Source organism: Rhopalosiphum maidis, chromosome 1, assembly GCF_003676215.2.
Source record: "Rhopalosiphum maidis isolate BTI-1 chromosome 1, ASM367621v3, whole genome shotgun sequence".
Lineage (NCBI taxonomy): Eukaryota > Metazoa > Arthropoda > Insecta > Hemiptera > Aphididae > Rhopalosiphum > Rhopalosiphum maidis.
Window position 1 is genome coordinate 92629647 of NC_040877.1, and position 16871 is coordinate 92646517.

Here is a 16871-nt window from a genome sequence, read left to right on the forward strand (position 1 = left end):
CTTTCAAAAAAGTGGTTTTTACCGTACTTAGGTGGTTTAAATTTGGATTTTCGGAATTTTCTGATATAGGAGGAAGGTCCGACGGTCTGTTGTACAGGTTTCAAGTTTTTAGAGTCATCGCGTGTTCGCTTCCGTCTAAAAATACGTAAATTTAGATTTTTTGGTGAAAAACGTCAATAAATGAACAGAAATAGTGGGGGGCCGTAATATAAAAAAAAAATATCGACTATTTGGTGTATTTTTGCGCGTGTACCGTTTTAGGGACCTGTCTGACAATGCGTATAAAGTTTCAGAGTCGAAAAATAAATCCTTCACCACGAAAACTTACAAAACATTATCTTTCAAAAAAGTGGTTTTTACCGTACTTAGGTGGTTTAAATTTGGATTTTCGGGAATTTTCTGATATAGGAGGAAGGTCCGACGGTCTGTTGTACAGGTTTCAAGTTTTTAGAGTCATCGCGTGTACGCTTCCGTCTGAAAAATACGTAAATTTAGATTTTTTGGTGAAAAACGTCAATAAATGAACAGAAATAGTGGGGGGCCGTAATATAAAAAAAAAATATCGACTATTTGGTGTATTTTTGCGCGTGAACCGTTTTAGGGACCTGCCTGACAATGCGTATAAAGTTTCAAAGTCGAAAAATAAATCCTTCACCACGAAAACTTACAAAACATTATTTTTCAAAAAAGTGGTTTTTACCGTACTTAGGTGGTTTAAATTTGGATTTTCGGCAATTTTCTGATATAGGAGGAAGGTCCGACGGTCCCTTGTACAGTTTCCAAGTTTTTAGAGTCATCGCGTGTACGCTTCCGCCTTAAAAATACGTAAAATTAGATTTTTAGGTGAAAAACGTCAATAATTGAACAGGTGCCGTGGGCGGCCGTAGAATAAAAAAAAAATATCGACAATTTGGTGTTTTTTTGCGCGTGAACCGTTTCAGGGACCTGTCTGACAATGCGTATAAAGTTTTAGAGTCGAAAAATAAATCCTTCACCAAGAAAACTTGCAAAGCATTATTTTTCAAAAAAGTGGTTTTTACCGTACTTAGGTGGTTTAAATTTGGATTTTCGGAAATTTTCTGATATGGGAGGAAGGTCCGACGGTCCGTTGTACAGGTGTCAAGTTCTTAGAGTCATCGCGTGTTCGCTTCCGTCTGAAAAATACGTAAATTTAGATTTTTTGGTGAAAAACGTCAATAAATGAACAGGTGCCGTGGGCGGCCGTAGAATAAAAAAAAAATATCGACAATTTGGTGTTTTTTTGCGCGTAAACCGTTTAAGGGACCCGTCTGACAATGCGTGTAAAGTTTCAGAGTCGAAAAATAAATCCTTCACCACGAAAACTTACAAAACATTATCTTTCAAAAAAGTGGTTTTTACCGTACTTAGGTGGTTTAAATTTGGATTTTCGGGAATTTTCTGATATAGGAGGAAGGTCCGACGGTCTGTTGTACAGGTTTCAAGTTTTTAGAGTCATCGCGTGTACGCTTCCGTCTGAAAAATACGTAAATTTAGATTTTTTGGTGAAAAACGTCAATAAATGAACAGAAATAGTGGGGGGCCGTAATATAAAAAAAAAATATCGACTATTTGGTGTATTTTTGCGCGTGTACCGTTTTAGGGACCTGCCTGACAATGCGTATAAAGTTTCAAAGTCGAAAAATAAATTCTTCACCACGAAAACTTACAAAACATTATTTTTCAAAAAAGTGGTTTTTACCGTACTTAGGTGGTTTAAATTTGGATTTTCGGCAATTTTCTGATATAGGAGGAAGGTCCGACGGTCCCTTGTACAGTTTCCAAGTTTTTAGAGTCATCGCGTGTACGCTTCCGCCTTAAAAATACGTAAAATTAGATTTTTAGGTGAAAAACGTCAATAATTGAACAGGTGCCGTGGGCGGCCGTAGAATAAAAAAAAATATCTACAATTTGGTGTTTTTTTGCGCGTGAACCGTTTCAGGGACCTGTCTGACAATGCGTATAAAGTTTTAGAGTCGAAAAATAAATCCTTCACCAAGAAAACTTGCAAAGCATTATTTTTCAAAAAAGTGGTTTTTACCGTACTTAGGTGGTTTAAATTTGGATTTTCGGCAATTTTCTGATATAGGAGGAAGGTCCGACGGTCCCTTGTACAGTTTCCAAGTTTTTAGAGTCATCGCGTGTACGCTTCCGCCTTAAAAATACGTAAAATTAGATTTTTAGGTGAAAAACGTCAATAATTGAACAGGTGCCGTGGGCGGCCGTAGAATAAAAAAAAAATATCGACAATTTGGTGTTTTTTTGCGCGTGAACCGTTTCAGGGACCTGTCTGACAATGCGTATAAAGTTTTAGAGTCGAAAAATAAATCCTTCACCAAGAAAACTTGCAAAGCATTATTTTTCAAAAAAGTGGTTTTTACCGTACTTAGGTGGTTTAAATTTGGATTTTCGGAAATTTTCTGATATGGGAGGAAGGTCCGACGGTCCGTTGTACAGGTGTCAAGTTCTTAGAGTCATCGCGTGTTCGCTTCCGTCTGAAAAATACGTAAATTTAGATTTTTTGGTGAAAAACGTCAATAAATGAACAGAAATAGTGGGGGGCCGAAATATAAAAAAAAAATATCGACTATTTGGTGTTTTTTTGCGCGTGAACCGTTTTAGGGACCTGTCTGACAATGCGTATAAAGTTTTAGAGTCGAAAAATAAATCCTTCACCACGAAAACTTACAAAGCATTATTTTTCAAAAAAGTGGTTTTTACCGTACTTAGGTGGTTTAAATTTGGATTTTCGGAATTTTCTGATATAGGAGGAAGGTCCGACGGTCCGTTGTACAGGTTTCAAGTTTTTAGAGTCATCGCGTGTACGCTTCCGTCTGAAAAATACGTAAATTTAGATTTTTTGGTGAAAAACGTCAATAAATGAACAGAAATAGTGGGGGGCCGTAATATAAAAAAAAAATATCGACTATTTGGTGTATTTTTGCGCGTGTACCGTTTTAGGGACCTGCCTGACAATGCGTATAAAGTTTCAAAGTCGAAAAATAAATCCTTCACCACGAAAACTTACAAAACATTATTTTTCAAAAAAGTGGTTTTTACCGTACTTAGGTGGTTTAAATTTGGATTTTCGGCAATTTTCTGATATAGGAGGAAGGTCCGACGGTCCCTTGTACAGTTTCCAAGTTTTTAGAGTCATCGCGTGTACGCTTCCGCCTTAAAAATACGTAAAATTAGATTTTTAGGTGAAAAACGTCAATAATTGAACAGGTGCCGTGGGCGGCCGTAGAATAAAAAAAAAATATCGACAATTTGGTGTTTTTTTGCGCGTGAACCGTTTCAGGGACCTGTCTGACAATGCGTATAAAGTTTTAGAGTCGAAAAATAAATCCTTCACCAAGAAAACTTGCAAAGCATTATTTTTCAAAAAAGTGGTTTTTACCGTACTTAGGTGGTTTAAATTTGGATTTTCGGAAATTTTCTGATATGGGAGGAAGGTCCGACGGTCCGTTGTACAGGTGTCAAGTTCTTAGAGTCATCGCGTGTTCGCTTCCGTCTGAAAAATACGTAAATTTAGATTTTTTGGTGAAAAACGTCAATAAATGAACAGGTGCCGTGGGCGGCCGTAGAATAAAAAAAAAATATCGACAATTTGGTGTTTTTTTGCGCGTAAACCGTTTAAGGGACCCGTCTGACAATGCGTGTAAAGTTTCAGAGTCGAAAAATAAATCCTTCACCACGAAAACTTACAAAACATTATCTTTCAAAAAAGTGGTTTTTACCGTACTTAGGTGGTTTAAATTTGGATTTTCGGGAATTTTCTGATATAGGAGGAAGGTCCGACGGTCTGTTGTACAGGTTTCAAGTTTTTAGAGTCATCGCGTGTACGCTTCCGTCTGAAAAATACGTAAATTTAGATTTTTTGGTGAAAAACGTCAATAAATGAACAGAAATAGTGGGGGGCCGTAATATAAAAAAAAAATATCGACTATTTGGTGTATTTTTGCGCGTGTACCGTTTTAGGGACCTGCCTGACAATGCGTATAAAGTTTCAAAGTCGAAAAATAAATTCTTCACCACGAAAACTTACAAAACATTATTTTTCAAAAAAGTGGTTTTTACCGTACTTAGGTGGTTTAAATTTGGATTTTCGGCAATTTTCTGATATAGGAGGAAGGTCCGACGGTCTGTTGTACAGGTTTCAAGTTTTTAGAGTCATCGCGTGTACGCTTCCGTCTGAAAAATACGTAAATTAGATTTTTTGGTGAAAAACGTCAATAAATGAACAGAAATAGTGGGGGGCCGTAATATAAAAAAAAATATCGACTATTTGGTGTATTTTTGCGCGTGTACCGTTTTAGGGACCTGTCTGACAATGCGTATAAAGTTTCAAAGTCGAAAAATAAATCCTTCACCACGAAAACTTACAAAACATTATTTTTCAAAAAAGTGGTTTTTACCGTACTTAGGTGGTTTAAATTTGGATTTTCGGCAATTTTCTGATATAGGAGGAAGGTCCGACGGTCCCTTGTACAGTTTCCAAGTTTTTAGAGTCATCGCGTGTACGCTTCCGCCTTAAAAATACGTAAAATTAGATTTTTAGGTGAAAAACGTCAATAATTGAACAGGTGCCGTGGGCGGCCGTAGAATAAAAAAAAAATATCGACAATTTGGTGTTTTTTTGCGCGTGAACCGTTTCAGGGACCTGTCTGACAATGCGTATAAAGTTTTAGAGTCGAAAAATAAATCCTTCACCAAGAAAACTTGCAAAGCATTATTTTTCAAAAAAGTGGTTTTTACCGTACTTAGGTGGTTTAAATTTGGATTTTCGGCAATTTTCTGATATAGGAGGAAGGTCCGACGGTCCCTTGTACAGTTTCCAAGTTTTTAGAGTCATCGCGTGTTCGCTTCCGTCTGAAAAATACGTAAATTTAGATTTTTTGGTGAAAAACGTCAATAAATGAACAGAAATCGTGGGGGGCCGTAATATAAAAAAAAAATATCGACTATTTGGCGTTTTTTTTGCGCGTAAACTGTTTTAGGGACCTGTCTGACAATGCGTATAAAGTTTTAGAGTCGAAAAATAAATCCTTCACCAAGAAAACTTGCAAAGCATTATTTTTCAAAAAAGTGGTTTTTACCGTACTTAGGTGGTTTAAATTTGGATTTTCGGAAATTTTCTGATATGGGAGGAAGGTCCGACGGTCCGTTGTACAGGTGTCAAGTTTTTAGAGTCATCGCGTGTTCGCTTCCGTCTGAAAAATACGTAAATTTAGATTTTTTGGTGAAAAACGTCAATAAATGAACAGAAATCGTGGGGGGCCGTAATATAAAAAAAAAATATCGACTATTTGGTGTTTTTTTGCGCGTAAACCGTTTTAGGGACCTGTCTGACAATGCGTATAAAGTTTTAGAGTCGAAAAATAAATCCTTCACCACGAAAACTTGCAAAGCATTATTTTTCAAAAAAGTGGTTTTTACCGTACTTAGGTGGTTTAAATTTGGATTTTCGGAAATTTTCTGATATGGGAGGAAGGTCCGACGGTCCGTTGTACAGGTGTCAAGTTTTTAGAGTCATCGCGTGTTCGCTTCCGTCTGAAAAATACGTAAATTTAGATTTTTTGGTGAAAAACGTCAATAAATGAACAGAAATCGTGGGGGCCGTAATATAAAAAAAAATATCGACTATTTGGTGTTTTTTTGTGCGTAAACTGTTTTAGGGACCTGTCTGACAATGCGTATAAAGTTTTAGAGTCGAAAAATAAATCCTTCACCAAGAAAACTTGCAAAGCATTATTTTTCAAAAAAGTGGTTTTTACCGTACTTAGGTGGTTTAAATTTGGATTTTCGGAAATTTTCTGATATGGGAGGAAGGTCCGACGGTCCGTTGTACAGGTGTCAAGTTTTTAGAGTCATCGAGTGTTCGCTTCCGTCTGAAAAATACGTAAATTTAGATTTTTTGGTGAAAAACGTCAATAAATGAACAGAAATCGTGGGGGGCCGTAATATAAAAAAAAAATATCGACTATTTGGTGTTTTTTTGTGCGTAAACTGTTTTAGGGACCTGTCTGACAATGCGTATAAAGTTTTAGAGTCGAAAAATAAATCCTTCACCAAGAAAACTTGCAAAGCATTATTTTTCAAAAAAGTGGTTTTTACCGTACTTAGGTGGTTTAAATTTGGATTTTCGGAAATTTTCTGATATGGGAGGAAGGTCCGACGGTCCGTTGTACAGGTGTCAAGTTTTTAGAGTCATCGCGTGTTCGCTTCCGTCTGAAAAATACGTAAATTTAGATTTTTTGGTGAAAAACGTCAATAAATGAACAGAAATCGTGGGGGGCCGTAATATAAAAAAAAAATATCGACTATTTGGCGTTTTTTTGCGCGTAAACTGTTTTAGGGACCTGTCTGACAATGCGTATAAAGTTTTAGAGTCGAAAAATAAATCCTTCACCACGAAAACTTGCAAAGCATTATTTTTCAAAAAAGTGGTTTTTACCGTACTTAGGTGGTTTAAATTTGGATTTTCGGAAATTTTCTGATATGGGAGGAAGGTCCGACGGTCCGTTGTACAGGTGTCAAGTTTTTAGAGTCATCGCGTGTTCGCTTCCGTCTGAAAAATACGTAAATTTAGATTTTTTGGTGAAAAACGTCAATAAATGAACAGAAATCGTGGGGGGCCGTAATATAAAAAAAAATATCGACTATTTGGCTGTTTTTTTGCGCGTAAACTGTTTTAGGGACCTGTCTGACAATGCGTATAAAGTTTTAGAGTCGAAAAATAAATCCTTCACCAAGAAAACTTGACAAAGCATTATTTTTCAAAAAAGTGGTTTTTACCGTACTTAGGTGGTTTAAATTTGGATTTTCGGAAATTTTCTGATATGGGAGGAAGGTCCGACGGTCCGTTGTACAGGTGTCAAGTTCTTAGAGTCATCGCGTGTTCGCTTCCGTCTGAAAAATACGTAAATTTAGATTTTTTGGTGAAAAACGTCAATAAATGAACAGAAATAGTGGGGGGCCGTAATATAAAAAAAAAATATCGACTATTTGGTGTTTTTTTGCGCGTGAACCGTTTTAGGGACCTGTCTGACAATGCGTATAAAGTTTTAGAGTCGAAAAATAAATCCTTCACCACGAAAACTTACAAAGCATTATTTTTCAAAAAAGTGGTTTTTACCGTACTTAGGTGGTTTAAATTTGGATTTTCGGAAATTTTCTGATATGGGAGGAAGGTCCGACGGTCCGTTGTACAGGTGTCAAGTTTTTAGAGTCATCGCGTGTTCGCTTCCGTCTGAAAAATACGTAAATTTAGATTTTTTGGTGAAAAACGTCAATAAATGAACAGAAATAGTGGGGGGCCGAAATATAAAAAAAAAATATCGACTATTTGGTGTTTTTTTGCGCGTGAACCGTTTTAGGGACCTGTCTGACAATGCGTATAAAGTTTTAGAGTCGAAAAATAAATCCTTCACCAAGAAAACTTGCAAAGCATTATTTTTCAAAAAAGTGGTTTTTACCGTACTTAGGTGGTTTAAATTTGGATTTTCGGAAATTTTCTGATATGGGAGGAAGGTCCGACGGTCCGTTGTACAGGTGTCAAGTTCTTAGAGTCATCGCGTGTTCGCTTCCGTCTGAAAAATACGTAAATTTAGATTTTTGGTGAAAAACGTCAATAATGAACAGGTGCCGTGGGCGGCCGTAGAATAAAAAAAAAATATCGACAATTTGGTGTTTTTTTGCGCGTAAACCGTTTAAGGGACCCGTCTGACAATGCGTGTAAAGTTTCAGAGTCGAAAAATAAATCCTTCACCACGAAAACTTACAAAACATTATCTTTCAAAAAAGTGGTTTTTACCGTACTTAGGTGGTTTAAATTTGGATTTTCGGGAATTTTCTGATATAGGAGGAAGGTCCGACGGTCCGTTGTACAGGTGTCAAGTTTTTAGAGTCATCGAGTGTTCGCTTCCGTCTGAAAAATACGTAAATTTAGATTTTTTGGTGAAAAACGTCAATAAATGAACAGAAATCGTGGGGGGCCGTAATATAAAAAAAAAATATCGACTATTTGGTGTTTTTTTGCGCGTAAACCGTTTTAGGGACCTGTCTGACAATGCGTATAAAGTTTAGAGTCGAAAAATAAATCCTTCACCACGAAAACTTACAAAGCATTATTTTTCAAAAAAGTGGTTTTTACCGTACTTAGGTGGTTTAAATTTGGATTTTCGGAAATTTTCTGATATAGGAGGAAGGTCCGACGGTCCGTTGTACAGGTGTCAAGTTTTTAGAGTCATCGCGTGTTCGCTTCCGTCTGAAAAATACGTAAATTTAGATTTTTTGGTGAAAAACGTCAATAAATGAACAGAAATCGTGGGGGGCCGTAATATAAAAAAAAAATATCGACTATTTGGTGTTTTTTTGCGCGTTAACGTTTTAGGGACCTGTCTGACAATGCGTATAAAGTTTTAGAGTCGAAAAATAAATCCTTCACCAAGAAAACTTACAAAGCATTATTTTTCAAAAAAGTGGTTTTTACCGTACTTAGGTGGTTTAAATTTGGATTTTCGGAAATTTTCTGATATAGGAGGAAGGTCCGACGGTCCGTTGTACAGGTGTCAAGTTTTTAGAGTCATCGCGTGTTCGCTTCCGTCTGAAAAATACGTAAATTTAGATTTTTTGGTGAAAAACGTCAATAAATGAACAGAATGCGTGGGCGGCCGTAGATATAAAAAAAAATATCGACAATTTGGTGTTTTTTTGCGCGTGAACCGTTTTAGGGACCTGTCTGACAATGCGTATAAAGTTTTAGAGTCGAAAAATAAATCCTTCACCAAGAAAACTTGCAAAGCATTATTTTTCAAAAAAGTGGTTTTTACCGTACTTAGGTGGTTTAAATTTGGATTTTCGGAAATTTTCTGATATAGGAGGAAGGTCCGACGGTCCGTTGTACAGGTGTCAAGTTTTTAGAGTCATCGCGTGTTCGCTTCCGTCTGAAAAATACGTAAATTTAGATTTTTTGGTGAAAAACGTCAATAAATGAACAGAAATCGTGGGGGGCCGTAATATAAAAAAAAAATATCGACTATTTGGTGTTTTTTTGCGCGTGAACCGTTTTAGGGACCTGTCTGACAATGCGTATAAAGTTTTAGAGTCGAAAAATAAATCCTTCACCACGAAAACTTGCAAAGCATTATTTTTCAAAAAAGTGGTTTTTACCGTACTTAGGTGGTTTAAATTTGGATTTTCGGAAATTTTCTGATATGGGAGGAAGGTCCGACGGTCCGTTGTACAGGTGTCAAGTTTTTAGAGTCATCGCGTGTTCGCTTCCGTCTGAAAAATACGTAAATTTAGATTTTTTGGTGAAAAACGTCAATAAATGAACAGAAATCGTGGGGGGCCGTAATATAAAAAAAAAATATCGACTATTTGGTGTTTTTTTGCGCGTGAACCGTTTTAGGGACCTGTCTGACAATGCGTATAAAGTTTTAGAGTCGAAAAATAAATCCTTCACCAAGAAAACTTGCAAAGCATTATTTTTCAAAAAAGTGGTTTTTACCGTACTTAGGTGGTTTAAATTTGGATTTTCGGAAATTTTCTGATATGGGAGGAAGGTCCGACGGTCCGTTGTACAGGTTTCAAGTTTTTAGAGTCATCGCGTGTACGCTTCCGTCTGAAAAATACGTAAATTAGATTTTTAGGTGAAAAACGTCAATAAATGAACAGGTGCCGTGGGCGGCCGTAGAATAAAAAAAAAATATCGACAATTTGGTGTTTTTTTGCGCGTGAACCGTTTCAGGGACCTGTCTGACAATGCGTATAAAGTTTTAGAGTCGAAAAATAAATCCTTCACCAAGAAAACTTGCAAAGCATTATTTTTCAAAAAAGTGGTTTTTACCGTACTTAGGTGGTTTAAATTTGGATTTTCGGAAATTTTCTGATATAGGAGGAAGGTCCGACGGTCCGTTGTACAGGTTTCAAGTTTTTAGAGTCATCGCGTGTTCGCTTCCGTCTGAAAAATACGTAAATTTAGATTTTTTGGTGAAAAACGTCAATAAATGAACAGAAATCGTGGGGGGCCGTAATATAAAAAAAAATATCGACTATTTGGCGTTTTTTTGTGCGTAAACTGTTTTAGGGACCTGTCTGACAATGCGTATAAAGTTTTAGAGTCGAAAAATAAATCCTTCACCAAGAAAACTTGCAAAGCATTATTTTTCAAAAAAGTGGTTTTTACCGTACTTAGGTGGTTTAAATTTGGATTTTCGGAAATTTTCTGATATGGGAGGAAGGTCCGACGGTCCGTTGTACAGGTGTCAAGTTTTTAGAGTCATCGCGTGTTCGCTTCCGTCTGAAAAATACGTAAATTAGATTTTTTGGTGAAAAACGTCAATAAATGAACAGAAATCGTGGGGGGCCGTAATATAAAAAAAAAATATCGACTATTTGGTGTTTTTTTGTGCGTAAACTGTTTTAGGGACCTGTCTGACAATGCGTATAAAGTTTTAGAGTCGAAAAATAAATCCTTCACCACGAAAACTTGCAAAGCATTATTTTTCAAAAAAGTGGTTTTTACCGTACTTAGGTGGTTTAAATTTGGATTTTCGGAAATTTTCTGATATGGGAGGAAGGTCCGACGGTCCGTTGTACAGGTGTCAAGTTTTTAGAGTCATCGCGTGTTCGCTTCCGTCTGAAAAATACGTAAATTTAGATTTTTTGGTGAAAAACGTCAATAAATGAACAGAAATCGTGGGGGGCCGTAATATAAAAAAAAAATATCGACTATTTGGTGTTTTTTTGCCCGTAAACTGTTTTAGGGACCTGTCTGACAATGCGTATAAAGTTTTAGACTCGAAAACTAAATCCTTCAACAAGAAAACTTACAAAGCATTATTTTTCAAAAAAGTGGTTTTTACCGTACTTAGGTGGTTTAAATTTGGATTTTCGGAAATTTTCTGATATGGGAGGAAGGTCCGACGGTCCGTTGTACAGGTGTCAAGTTCTTAGAGTCATCGCGTGTTCGCTTCCGTCTGAAAAATACGTAAATTTAGATTTTTTGGTGAAAAACGTCAATAAATGAACAGAAATAGTGGGGGGCCGAAATATAAAAAAAAATATCGACTATTTGGTGTTTTTTTGCGCGTGAACCGTTTTAGGGACCTGTCTGACAATGCGTATAAAGTTTAGAGTCGAAAAATAAATCCTTCACCAAGAAAACTTACAAAGCATTATTTTTCAAAAAAGTGGTTTTTACCGTACTTAGGTGGTTTAAATTTGGATTTTCGGAAATTTTCTGATATGGGAGGAAGGTCCGACGGTCCGTTGTACAGGTGTCAAGTTTTTAGAGTCATCGCGTGTTCGCTTCCGTCTGAAAAATACGTAAATTTAGATTTTTGGTGAAAAACGTCAATAATGAACAGAAATAGTGGGGGGCCGTAAATATAAAAAAAAATATCGACTATTTGGTGTTTTTTTGCGCGTGAACCGTTTTAGGGACCTGTCTGACAATGCGTATAAAGTTTTAGAGTCGAAAAATAAATCCTTCACCAAGAAAACTTGCAAAGCATTATTTTTCAAAAAAGTGGTTTTTACCGTACTTAGGTGGTTTAAATTTGGATTTTCGGAAATTTTCTGATATGGGAGGAAGGTCCGACGGTCCGTTGTACAGGTGTCAAGTTCTTAGAGTCATCGCGTGTTCGCTTCCGTCTGAAAAATACGTAAATTTAGATTTTTGGTGAAAAACGTCAATAAATGAACAGGTGCCGTGGGCGGCCGTAGAATAAAAAAAAAATATCGACAATTTGGTGTTTTTTTGCGCGTAAACCGTTTAAGGGACCGTCTGACAATGCGTATAAAGTTTCAGAGTCGAAAAATAAATCCTTCACCACGAAAACTTACAAAGCATTATCTTTCAAAAAAGTGGTTTTTACCGTACTTAGGTGGTTTAAATTTGGATTTTCGGAAATTTTCTGATATAGGAGGAAGGTCCGACGGTCCTGTTGTACAGGTGTCAAGTTTTTAGAGTCATCGCGTGTACGCTTCCGTCTGAAAAATACGTAAATTTAGATTTTTTGGTGAAAAACGTCAATAAATGAACAGAAATAGTGGGGGGCCGTAATATAAAAAAAAAATATCGACTATTTGGTGTATTTTTTGCGCGTAAACCGTTTTAGGGACCTGTCCTGACAATGCGTATAAAGTTTCAAAGTCGAAAAATAAATCCTTCACCACGAAAACTTACAAAACATTATTTTTCAAAAAAGTGGTTTTTACCGTACTTAGGTGGTTTAAATTTGGATTTTCGGCAATTTTCTGATATAGGAGGAAGGTCCGACGGTCCCTTGTACAGTTTCCAAGTTTTTAGAGTCATCGCGTGTACGCTTCCGCCTGAAAAATACGTAAAATTAGATTTTTAGGTGAAAAACGTCAATAATTGAACAGGTGCCGTGGGCGGCCGTAGAATAAAAAAAAAATATCGACAATTTGGTGTTTTTTTGCGCGTGAACCGTTTCAGGGACCTGTCTGACAATGCGTATAAAGTTTTAGAGTCGAAAAATAAATCCTTCACCAAGAAAACTTGCAAAGCATTATTTTTCAAAAAAGTGGTTTTTACCGTACTTAGGTGGTTTAAATTTGGATTTTCGGCAATTTTCTGATATAGGAGGAAGGTCCGACGGTCCCTTGTACAGTTTCCAAGTTTTTAGAGTCATCGAGTGTTCGCTTCCGTCTGAAAAATACGTAAATTTAGATTTTTTGGTGAAAAACGTCAATAAATGAACAGAAATCGTGGGGGGCCGTAATATAAAAAAAAAATATCGACTATTTGGCGTTTTTTTGTGCGTAAACTGTTTTAGGGACCTGTCTGACAATGCGTATAAAGTTTTAGAGTCGAAAAATAAATCCTTCACCAAGAAAACTTGCAGAGCATTATTTTTCAAAAAAGTGGTTTTTACCGTACTAAGGTGGTTTAAATTTGGATTTTCGGAAATTTTCTGATATGGGAGGAAGGTCCGACGGTCCGTTGTACAGGTGTCAAGTTTTTAGAGTCATCGAGTGTTCGCTTCCGTCTGAAAAATACGTAAATTTAGATTTTTTGGTGAAAAACGTCAATAAATGAACAGAAATCGTGGGGGGCCGTAATATAAAAAAAAAATATCGACTATTTGGCGTTTTTTTGTGCGTAAACTGTTTTAGGGACCTGTCTGACAATGCGTATAAAGTTTTAGAGTCGAAAAATAAATCCTTCACCACGAAAACTTGCAAAGCATTATTTTTCAAAAAAGTGGTTTTTGCCGTACTTAGGTGGTTTAAATTTGGATTTTCGGAAATTTTCTGATATGGGAGGAAGGTCCGACGGTCCGTTGTACAGGTGTCAAGTTTTTAGAGTCATCGAGTGTTCGCTTCCGTCTGAAAAATACGTAAATTTAGATTTTTTGGTGAAAAACGTCAATAAATGAACAGAAATCGTGGGGGGCCGTAATATAAAAAAAAATATCGACTATTTGGCGTTTTTTTTTGCGTAAACTGTTTTAGGGACCTGTCTGACAATGCGTATAAAGTTTTAGTAGTCGAAAAATAAATCCTTCACCAAGAAAACTTGCAGAGCATTATTTTTCAAAAAAGTGGTTTTTACCGTACTAAGGTGGTTTAAATTTGGATTTTCGGAAATTTTCTGATATGGGAGGAAGGTCCGACGGTCCGTTGTACAGGTGTCAAGTTTTTAGAGTCATCGAGTGTTCGCTTCCGTCTGAAAAATACGTAAATTTAGATTTTTTGGTGAAAAACGTCAATAAATGAACAGAAATCGTGGGGGGCCGTAATATAAAAAAAAATATCGATTATTTGGCGTTTTTTTGTGCGTAAACTGTTTTAGGGACCTGTCTGACAATGCGTATAAAGTTTTAGAGTCGAAAAATAAATCCTTCACCACGAAAACTTGCAAAGCATTATTTTTCAAAAAAGTGGTTTTTGCCGTACTTAGGTGGTTTAAATTTGGATTTTTGGAAATTTTCTGATATGGGAGGAAGGTCCGACGGTCCGTTGTACAGGCGTCAAGTTTTTAGAGTCATCGCGTGTTCGCTTCCGTCTGAAAAATACGTAAATTTAGATTTTTTGCTGAAAAACGTCAATAAATGAACAGAAATCGTGGGGGGCCGTAATATAAAAAAAAAATATCGACTATTTGGCGTTTTTTTTTCCCGTAAACTGTTTTAGGGACCTGTCTGACAATGCGTATAAAGTTTTAGACTCGAAAAATAAATCCTTCACCAAGAAAACTTACAAAGCATTATTTTTCAAAAAAGTGGTTTTTACCGTACTTAGGTGGTTTCAATTTGGATTTTCGGAAATTTTCTGATATGGGAGGAAGGTCCGACGGTCCGTTGTACAGGTGTCAAGTTCTTAGAGTCATCGCGTGTTCGCTTCCGTCTGAAAAATACGTAAATTTAGATTTTTTGGTGAAAAACGTCAATAAATGAACAGAAATCGTGGGGGGCCGTAATATAAAAAAAAAATATCGACTATTTGGCGTTTTTTTGCGCGTAAACCGTTTTAGGGACCTGTCTGACAATGCGTATAAAGTTTTAGAGTCGAAAAATAAATCCTTCACCAAGAAAACTTGCAAAGCATTATTTTTCAAAAAGTGGTTTTTACCGTACTTAGGTGGTTTAAATTTGGATTTTCGGAAATTTTCTGATATAGGAGGAAGGTCCGACGGTCCGTTGTACAGGTGTCAAGTTTTTAGAGTCATCGCGTGTTCGCTTCCGTCTGAAAAATACGTAAATTTAGATTTTTTGGTGAAAAACGTCAATAAATGAACAGAAATCGTGGGGGGCCGTAATATAAAAAAAAATATCGACTATTGGCGTTTTTTTGTGCGTAAACTGTTTTAGGGACCTGTCTGACAATGCGTATAAAGTTTTAGAGTCGAAAAATAAATCCTTCACCACGAAAACTTGCAAAGCATTATTTTCAAAAAAGTGGTTTTTACCGTACTTAGGTGGTTTAAATTGGATTTTCGGAAATTTCTGATATGGGAGGAAGGTCCGACGGTCTCGTTGTACAGGTGTCAAGTTTCTTAGAGTCATCGCGTGTTCGCTTCCGTCTGAAAAATACGTAAATTTAGATTTTTTGGTTGAAAAACGTCAATAAATGAACAGAAATAGTGGGGGGCCGTAATATAAAAAAAAAATATCGACTATTTGGTGTTTTTTTGCGCTAAACCGTTTTAGGGACCTGTCTGACAATGCGTAAAAGTTTCAGAGTCGAAAAATAAATCCTTCACCAAGAAAACTTACAAAGCATTATTTTCAAAAAAGTGGTTTTTACCGTACTTAGGTGGTTAAATTTGGATTTTCGGCAATTTTCTGATATAGGAGGAAGGTCCGACGGTCCGTGTACAGGTTTCAAGTTTTTAGAGTCATCGCGTGTACGCTTCCGTCTGAAAAATACGTAAATTTAGATTTTTTGGTGAAAAACGTCAATAAATGAACAGAAATCGTGGGGGGCCGTAATAAAAAAAAAATATCGACTATTTGGCGTTTTTTTGTGCGTAAACTGTTTAGGGACCTGTCTGACAATGCGTATAAAGTTTTAGAGTCGAAAAATAAATCCTTCACCAAAAAACTTGCAAAGCATTATTTTTCAAAAAAGTGGTTTTTACCGTACTAAGGTGGTTTATTAATTTGGATTTTCGGAAATTTTTAGATATAGGAGGAAGGTCCCGACGGTCCCGTGTAAAGGTTTCCAAGTTTTTAGAGTCATCGAGTGTACGCTTCCGCCTTGAAAAAATACCGTAAATAGATTTTTTAGTGATGAAAAACGTCAATAAATGAACAGAAATCGTGGGGGGCCGTAATATAAAAAAAAATATCGACTATTTGGCGTTTTTTTTGCGCGTAAACTGTTTTAGGGACCTGTCTGACAATGCGTATAAAGTTTTAGAGTCGAAAAATAAATCCTTCACCACGAAAACTTGCAAAGCATTATTTTTCAAAAAAGTGGTTTTTACCGTACTTAGGTGGTTTAAATTTGGATTTTCGGGAAATTTTCTGATATAGGAGGAAGGTCCGACGGTCCGTTGTACAGTTTCAAGTTTTAGAGTCATCGCGTGTACGCTTCCGTCTGAAAAATACGTAAATTTAGATTTTTTGGTGAAAAAACGTCAATAAATGAACAGAAATCGTGGGGGGGCCGTAATATAAAAAAAAAAATATCGACTATTTGGTGTTTTTTTGCGTCGTAAACCGTTTAAGGGACCGTCTGACAATGCGTATAAGTTTCAGAGTCGAAAAATAAATCCTTCACACGAAAACTTGCAAAACATTATTTTTCAAAAAAGTGGTTTTTACCGTACTTAGGTGGTTTAAATTTGGATTTTCGGCAATTTTCTGATATAGGAGGAAGGTCCGACGGTCCCTTGTACAGTTTTCAAGTTTTTAGAGTCATCGCGTGTACGCTTCCGTCTGAAAAATACGTAAATTTAGATTTTTAGGTGAAAAACGTCAATAAATGAACAGAAACCGTGGGGGGCCGTAATATAAAAAAAAAATATCGACTATTTGGTGTTTTTTTGCGCGTAAACCGTTTTAGGGACCTGTCTGACAATGCGTATAAAGTTTTAGAGTCGAAAAATAAATCCTTCACCACCGAAAATTGCAAAGCATTATTTTTCAAAAAAGTGGTTTTTACCGTACTTAGGTGGTTTAAATTTGGATTTTCGGAAATTTTCTGATATAGGAGGAAGGTCCGACGGTCCTTGTACAGGTTTCAAGTTTTTAGAGTCATCGCGTGTACGCTTCCGTCTGAAAAATACGTAAATTTAGATTTTTTGGTGAAAAACGTCAATAAATGAACAGAAATCGTGGGGGCCGTAATATAAAAAAAAAATATCGACTATT